General features: G+C 42.9%; 1 protein-coding gene and 1 long non-coding RNA gene across 5 annotated transcripts in view; both read left to right on the top strand.

Moving 5' to 3' along the window:
* Window positions 1–9228, top strand: part of LOC111959440 (Krueppel-like factor 12) — a 187176-nt gene that overhangs the window by 41089 nt on the left and 136859 nt on the right. The gene's annotated exons all lie outside the window — the stretch shown is intronic.
* Window positions 757–6155, top strand: LOC111959444 (uncharacterized). Of its 3 annotated transcripts, none has more exons than XR_011474992.1 (4): window positions 757–2894; window positions 3019–4952; window positions 5057–5194; window positions 5662–6155. It is a non-coding gene; the product is annotated as an uncharacterized lncRNA (long non-coding RNA). The 3 variants fall into 3 exon arrangements; XR_002876679.2 differs by having other exon boundaries at window positions 757–3810; window positions 4162–4952; XR_011474991.1 differs by having other exon boundaries at window positions 757–4952.

Raw genomic sequence — 9228 nt, 5'->3', positions numbered from 1 at the left:
GGAGACCACGAACCAACACACACACCACCAAAACCACACACCACGCTGTTAAACACACCTCACACCATAGCACCATAAAGGGAACCACTAACACACACACACACACACACACACACACACACACACACACACACACACACACACACACACACACACACACACCACACACACACACACACACACACACACACACACACACACACACACACACACACACACACACACACACCACACACACACACACACCACGCTGTAAACACACCTCACACCATAATACCATGGAGACCACTAACCAACACACACACACACACACACACCACGACTGTAAAACACACCTCAGCACCATAGGAGACCACAAACCAACACACAAACCACACACAACACACCACGCGTGTAAACACACCTCACACCATAGGAGAAACTAACCAAACACACACACCACGCTGTAACACACCTCAACACCATAGCACCATAGGTGACGACTAACCAACACACTCACACATCAACGCACACATCAAAGCAAACACGCAGCGACAACACACACTTCACACCAAGCTGCACCATGGGAGATCCCTCTTTAACCATGAGTGAATACTCTCAACCACACAGCACAGACCACACACACACCCACACACATCAACGCACACCGCGCGGACACACACACTTCACACCCAAGCTGCACCATGGAGATCCCTCTTTAACATCGAGTGAATACTCTCCAACCACACAGACACACACACACAGACACATCGTTTGTGTATGTTAGTGAAGAGCAGCACAGTGTCGGTGCAAGCAGAGGTCACAGGAGTGTGTGTTTAGCAGACAGTTTTAGACGTGGAACAGAAGAGGGCCCAGGAAGCCAGACTAACTTTACAAACAGTGGGTAAAACCTCCAACACACACATGCAGACATGATGGAAAACACACACACACACACACACACTGGATAGAAAACACTTGACTCCAACTTTAACTCTGACTATGTTCCCCTCGATTCTGAAGAGGAGTTCTCTATTTCCCACAGTCTGACAATATGCGAGGCAGAGGTGGTTAGATATCTATAGGCTGTTGTAAACACTGCACTGCTACTGAACACAGGCTGACCTTTCTAAGTGAATAATAATTGCTGTTATTCTATTCTTACTGGGCACAGAAAGTATTTTGATGCATGGATACCTCATGTTGCAGACAATAAAGGAGTGAACATGGCTGAAAATACAGGGGTTGTTTTGGGGTGTTGTGAGCAGTAGCATATAATGAAAAGGCAACCAACATCAAACATCTTATAGATAACGTGTGGCAACATTCACATGACAAAGTTACCATACTTGGATAAGAAATGCAACAGCAAACCCTCTGCTGGAGGAGTGTGTGAGGTCTGTTTAGAAGTGTGCGTGTGTGTGTGTGTGTGTGTGTGCCTGCATGCGTGTGGTTGTCTGTGTGTGTCTGTGTGCACACTCGCAACACCGTGCATCCAGCGAACTCATCAACCCTATCCTGTCAGCATTACTGACACWGGATCCCCCTAGCAGAAATAAACCAGGCCCCAGGGCAATCCACTGGGATAGAGGGACTTCCGTGTCTGTGTGTGTTTACATGGGTATCATTACTCTAAAAGTAGAGCCCATATCCTCGCAGGTGCTGAGGCCCTGACTGCGGCATTGAGGACATAATATTCATTCTGTGTGTGTGTCTGTGTTTGTGTGTTTACATGTACCATGTTCAACTCCCCTGTCCTGCCTGTCAACACCATAATCAAATCACGCTGTTCATCTTGGTTTTGATGCGTCTCTCATACATATGGACGTGTTTTAAATCTTTATCAAATCATGTAATACCTCCCATTGTAGTGTATTTTGCTTAGTATTGAATACTTCATTAGGTTTCATCAAATGGGTTTAATATGAACCTGCCGTGTCAGTAAACGGACTACTTTTGCTCCCTTTATTGTTGAGCTACTGTGTACAATATGTTTACAGTGAATTTTTTTATCAAACATTAGGTAGGGCTTTGCTCAAGTCTGCTGTCGTGTATATTGTTATATGCACATTAGACCACTCAAGTCTGTCTGTCTGTCTGTCTGTCTGTCTGTCTGTCTGTCTGTCTGTCTGTCTGTCTGTCTGTCTGTCTGTCTGTCTGTCTGTCTGTCTGTCCTTTTGGGGACCTCTGTTTGTAGCTTTGTCCATGTTTATGTGTCTCACTTCTATATCTGTTTGTCTATCAGTTTTAAGCTGTATACGTTTGTGAGTGTAGGGTTTCTGGTTGCAAAATCAAAGACCGGGGTTTGCATGAGTTACCCTCACGAGGTCTCCATCCTCATGTTGACCATCAGTGGAGGACTTTCCTCATCTTGGAAGGGTCGGAAGAAACTGTACGCCCTTCAGTCTGCAATGTGCATTTCACCTGGGAGTCCGTTTTGAATTACTTGCCCGTGGAGATGGACTTTCAAGCTAGGCTTCGACTCAATGAAGATGTTGTTCCGACCATCTACCTGGATGGTGTAAGTAAAGAGAGCTTCTCAGCTAGCTAGTTAGCAGATCAAATGTAAATTCTAGACTTGCTTCTTCTAGTTAGCTACATCATTACAAGATTTGCTTATGCAAGTAACTAGCTACCTAGCTAGCTAATGACATTAGCTAGCTGACTGCTGACTAGCTAGTTGATTAGCTAGCTGTGATAAATGCATGTTATCAAAACATCTTAATGAAGCAAGTTCAGTTCATGTTAGCTAGCTAGCTAGCTACCAACTATTTGGTTTAGGGAAAAACTTATMCAAAACTGTAGAATATACATATTTTTACAGGTTTCTAGAACAAGAGAGATCGGCTGCCAGACAGACGCGCTGCAGGCTTGTGATTTCTCTGTGCAAGCATCCCCACAAAAGAGGAGCGAGGGTGAGTTTCTTTTGTCTTTCTGCATAATTTACAGCCACCCAGTTCCAGACAAAATACAAGAGCGTCTATTGCAATACAGCAACACCGGTGTGCATGCCTGAAACTTTATCTCCTTGCATTCCAGTAAAAATGCCAAGAGTGGACTACTCTAGCGATGACTCCAGTTATAACCCTGATGATGACACGGACACCATCTGTGACGGCGAACTGTAAGATGACACTATAGTGAGCATGTAATGGCAATTTATGGGTGAATGTGTTGTTGTACTGACCCATTTGATCAGTGAACTGCCTTGCCGTACCAAAATACTACATGTAGACTAATGTAGACAGTGGAGAAAGTGGACCTAAACTTTTTTTTTATCACTATTGCAGAGTCCCTGACATACCTGTTCACGTGTACATTGTGTACAAAGACTGTCTGCTGCATCTTTTCCACTGTTGTCCGGTTTGTACCAGAACGTGGAACATCACAAAGCGGTTCAAAGGCACCCTGATTTCCATTGTCAGATATGCCCTCACTGCRACCACACCAAGACGTGGAAGAGTCAGCCTTATGTGTCCGACAACTCTGCAGGCAACCTCCACCTAACTGCAGCTTTTGCTTTCAMAGCCTCTTCTTTTGCTCAGACAAACAAGGTAAAGCAATACATGTTGCAGTGTCACCTAATACCTTTTAATGTAAGCACATAATGCTGAACAACTTTTTTATGTGCTTTATTTCTGTTTCAGTTCCTGGATGCGCTAAAAGTGCAGACCGTATCTTAATCGGTGTTTTACAGACATCAGAAAACGGTCCCGCTTCCAACCATATACTAGCAGTGGAAGTCAGAGTCGTCCAGCAGTATGTCCGCGGAACCTTTGGATCTTGGAGGGGATATGACAGCAGACTAGCCAGGCCACTGTGCAAAATTTGGTTCGTAAAATGTATTTGCATGCTTTCCACTTTTGAATTCCATATGGAGAAAGGCACACATGACTGCATGTCCCGAGCATATTTGACCAGACGCACGCATATACAATGTCAACAATTCTCTTGTGTCGGGCGGACATTGATCTCAAACTCTAACACCTAACAGGGTCCTACACCATGGTCAACTACAGAGTGCTTGATGTACAACTTGTAACTTGCTTTTCATCCATGGAGTACCTTTTTCAGTGCCATGTTGGTACTGGCAATCCTGAGTCCTGATTTGGGAGCCTCTGTGCCCAGCCTAACAAAGATTGAGGGAAACATTGCCAATGATACTGTTAATCTCTTCCACAGCGCAAAGAGGTTGGCAATAGTCCGAGAATGGAGAAGGAGGGACTGCTGAGGAGCATTGTTTTTGGAGGAGGCAGATGTCAGCATCGGCTCCATTATCACAGATCAACACTTCTCAATCCAGAAGTTCCTGAGTGACGAGATGCCTGACATTAAGCACTACTACGATGGGTGCCATGTGGCAAAATGTATGTAGTTGTTCAATTTTCATGTTTCAGTAAGTGTGGGTATGAGGGGGTGACTGCACAGGCAACAAGTATGTGTAATACTCTGTCTGTTATTTAGCGTCTATCCAGCCGTGTGGGAAAACTTGATGCCCTTGGGAAGGAGAGAAACTGTCAGACGGTTACTGGCTGGCGGAGGTCAATGTGAATGTTAAACATAATTGTAATGTTCACTTACATGTCTGACATGTTGTCTTACAGACTTCTCCTTGCAGCCATTCACTACAACGAGAATGCAGACAGGTAACCACTGCAGCCGGAGAACCCAGGTTCATGATTCGGTTCCCTAAGTGGAAGAAAGGAGGCTATTCCATCCAAATGTATGGTAATTATTCCCCCCATTGCTTTAGCAGTGGTTATTACTCAAATGTTATAACTGCCTGTATATGTCATTTATTTTTCAAAGCTATGTCCACTAACTCCTGGAGCTACTGTTCCAGGATGTAGTGGGAGATCCAGGGCCATACCAACAGCTGCTGGAAAGCGTGACTATCTTCTTTGAATACGACAGAGAAGAGTGACACCGTGGCCATACACTAGTCTTGCTTTGCCTCTCTGGAGAATGCTTGAGTATGTATCGGTCTAGAAGTTAAACATTGATCTATGATAGTTATAGCAACTGTTTGTTGCCTACCACACTTTACATCTACCTCTGTCTGTCGCGTCTGCTACAGGAACACTGCGCTGTGTGATGACCGGAGACTGGATGAGAAAGCAGTTGCAGCCGTCAACACAGTAAATGTGTTCTACCACGGCACACTGAAGTACTGTGCCCAGAGTGTAGTCTACACATTCATTCAAGTATAGTGAAGGTAAGTCATGGAATCCTATCACTAGGATATGTTGATGTTGGATTTGGAGCCATGACAGACGGGACTGAATCATATCAACACGTAATTTCTGCCATAAATCTCCCACTGACATCACAGCATGGTTTGAACAAAAGTCAAAGCACATAAATCTCAAGCTAGGATTCCACCTACACTCTTAGAAAAAAAGGTGGTATCTAGAACTTAAAAGGGTTCTTCGGCTGTCTCCATAGGATAACCATTTGAAGAACCCTTGTTGATTCCAGGTAGAACCCTTTTGGATCCAAGTAGAACCGTTTTGGATTCCATGTAGAATCCTATCCACAGAGGGTTTTACCTGGAACAAAAAAGGGTTTTACCTGGAACCAAAAAGTGTTATCCTATGGGTACAGCAGAAGAACCCTTTTGGAACCCTTTTTCAAAAATATTTTCAATTAACTAACTCTACTTTTTTGTCATATGTTTTACAGGACTGCTGTGCTGCGTGAGATCAGATGGACAGATGCTGAGGCAGTGGTTATATTGCAATAAAGAAGTGGAATAAAATGTATTCCAATCTACAAAAAGCCTACAGGTGTAATCTACTCCACTATTATTTTGCTCAGAGTTATATTTCCCAATTGACTTGGGGTTAATTGATATTTCAAGTTACTATAGGGATGTCCAGTSCCCCTATGATTAGAACCMTGCCTGTGCTYTAACACAGCATACTTTTCATTTACCTACCCATGTATTTCAGCATCCATGTCCCCATGTTCTTGACTGTAAGCATTGGATATGGCATGTAGGCCATATGGGTTGAGACATACAGGGCAAAACCTGGGTGGTCAGTAGCATGCCACCATCACATGTTAATGTACTTGGCCCATCACCTGTACAGTGCATACATACGATCCTATTAAATTCCTAATTCCTAATTTTATGGTATACACATTCGGCCTCCGGGCCACCAGTGCTATGTCTTTATRGAACACTAGTTAGCCAACTAATAATGTTGTGTAGTTGCATGAACAGTGTGCTGAAAGATTATGATAACTAACCCTGTACMCTATCACCTGCGTTGTGTGATGGTAGCTATATCATTGAAAATAGGTTTATTGTGTGAACAACAATAGGCTCATAACAACCATTATACAGTATGTAATGTATGGGTCTCTCAGTCATTTCCTTGTTTGATTGATGATTATGTACTGAGTATGAAATGCAATCAGAAACATAAGCTTCCTCCTCTACYTCTCTGCAGCACAGATTCTCACTGGCAGTGGACACAAGAACACCCATTTGGAGATAACATTAGATGGCAAAGTTTTCCCTAAATGGTTATGACAAACTATTTCCAGAACCAGCCATAGCCAGTGTTATGGCTGAAGATGGAATGTGTTATTGTTTATTTATTGCCTAGATACAAGGTCATCACTAGAGCATCATGGGTAGGTCACATTCATTCGGAGGTATCTGAGTGTACCGGTACCGCTGTATCACAGAAAACAAGTAGCATGTTAGGCTGTATGCTAGCTAGCTATATGTGAATAAACCMCCAGACATCACAAGTAAAGTTACAACATGTGCTTATCTTTATACAYATCTACATGGTGTCAAAAGCTAGAGGATTAGCTATGGCATAAGGACTCAAAGGCATTGATCCCTTTGTCTTTGTCGAAAATAACAGATAACATTGCTAGCTATAATCTAGCTAGATAACATTAGCTAGCATGCTAGCTAGCTGTCAGTGTCAGTGCCCTCCCCTCACTATTTGTTGTTGTTTCACTCCACTCTACGTGGAATTCACAACAACGATGTGTGTGTGCACCCCCAATTCATGCCTATCTATTAGTAGCCTTGTGCGGATAAAATCAAATCAWATGAAACTTTATTTGTCACATGCGCCGAAWACAACAAGTTGTAGACCTTAYCGTGTAACGCTTACTTACAAGCCCTTAACCAACAGWGCAGTTMAAGAATAAAAACTAAAGTAAAAAAAGTCTAAAAAGTAACAYAATAAAATAACAATAACGAGGCTATATACAGGGGGTACCGGTACCGAGTCAGTGTGTGGGGGTACAGATTAGTTGAGGTCATTTGTACATGCAGGTAGGGGTGAAGTGACTATGCATAGATATTAAACAGCGAGTAGCAGCAGTGTACGAAACAAATGGAGGGGAAGGGGGTGCCAATGTAAATAGTCCGGTGGCCATTTGATTAATTGTTCAGCAGTGTTATGGCTTGGGGTTAGAAGCTGTTAAGGAGCCTTTTGGTCCTAGACTTGGCACTCCGGTACCACTTGTCGTGCGGTAGCAGAGAAAACTTTGGTGATTGGAGTCTCTGACAATTTTATGGGCTTACCTCTGACACCGCCTATTATATAGGTCCTGGAYGGCAGGAAGCTTGGTCCCAGTAATGTACTGGACCGAACGCACTACCCTCTGTACCACCTTATGGTCAGATCCGGTCAGAATGCTCTCGATGGTGCAGCTGTAGAACTTTTTGAGGATCTGGGGACCCATGCCAAATGTTTTCAGCGAGTAGACAAGGAACTGAAATTGACATTCTCCCCTATGTTCTCCTCCCTATACAGTAGGCACTCATAAAAGTATAGATTTAGGCATTCACTTCATTTTCTGTTCCTACTTCAAACCAAACACTCTTGACAACTTTATATTTTGTAATTTATTGAAGGCTCATGTGGAAAAAAATTAAACTCCAGCCTTAAGCTACACTGAACAGATATAGTGGCTAGGGGTGGGTTCATCGGGAATGAGCAAAATAATTAACAGTAACCAGAACGACAAGAAACCTACCTGTGTGTTTAAAAAAATACTAAGACTTCCTCATGCACCAACACAGGAAGAGCACAGAGAACAGTGTGGACATCATGTAGTTCCTAAAAGGATTACACATCATGGTAACACTTTTCTTGACACCCAGCGTCAGAACACGTTAGACCCAGATCTGATTCCAGCGTTATGTGCAGTGCCCTAAAGATCCTCCGTCTTAACTGTAGCTTAGATCATGACACCTCAGACTGTCAACCAAAGCATCATCGATCCTTCCAGTATCCGATGCCCTCTGCCATCAAGGTCATCAAACTCTACGTACGCCTACATTTGGAAATGACAGAGAGCAAAGGAGAGTAGTTAACAGTGTTATCACAAGTTTGGCAACACAGTATCATAATTGAATTCAGTATAACTAATACATGTCATGTTTGTGAGGGAAAAAAACAACAGCTGTACCATTTTACCTGTGACTCCATGCACAGAGCAGGCCAGAGATCCTTTACAGTTGAGTTGTAGGTGACTATGTCCTGGCGCCGCAGGGCTAATGAGGTCTGCATCAAGGCTATACTTAAGCTACTCCTGGTAGTGTTGAAACTAGGACAGAGTTAACACTACATGTATGTGTCTGCAGTTTGAAAAATGATTGCGCACATAGATGATCGGGATAGGCCATTGTGTACCGGTGTCTGTTTGCCAATGTCTTCTTGAAGTTCTGAGTGTCATGGGGAGAATCTCAATTGCATTTCCTTGATTCCTTGCATCCTCTCTCCTCGCTTCCGTCTCAAAACTCATTGGTATAGAAGCTCAGAAGGAAAAGACCTCTTACCTTCTCGTCCAATGGGTTTTGAGAAGGAGGCGAGAAGAGACGTGAAGAATCAAGGAAATGCAATTGAGATTCTCCCCTGTACAACGCTTTTGAAAAAGCAATGTCACAACAGGGCATTATTTTGTGCATTTCAGATATTTAATCCAAAGCTTACCTTTCATTTTTAGCCTGAAGTCTACTCTACAACATCCTTCAGTCAGGCCTGTATAGAGAAAGTATCAATATAATGAGTATTACTAGTCTTAATATAGGCTTAAATGGTAGCTAGTCTACATGTCAATATATGTTGGCCGTATTACTGTTCAGACAGACTTAATTTGACAAAATAACATTGATCATTTTAGTTTAACATTTCATACCCAAGAAAAAGTCCACTTTAGAAAATAAGCATATTTTTATCAGAACATCCATTTCAGAATATTTTTTTAATTGAA

The sequence above is a fragment of the Salvelinus sp. IW2-2015 genome, linkage group LG36 (genome assembly GCF_002910315.2).
Source record: "Salvelinus sp. IW2-2015 linkage group LG36, ASM291031v2, whole genome shotgun sequence".
Taxonomy (NCBI): domain Eukaryota; kingdom Metazoa; phylum Chordata; class Actinopteri; order Salmoniformes; family Salmonidae; genus Salvelinus; species Salvelinus sp. IW2-2015.
This window is presented reverse-complemented; position numbering and strand designations above follow the sequence as displayed.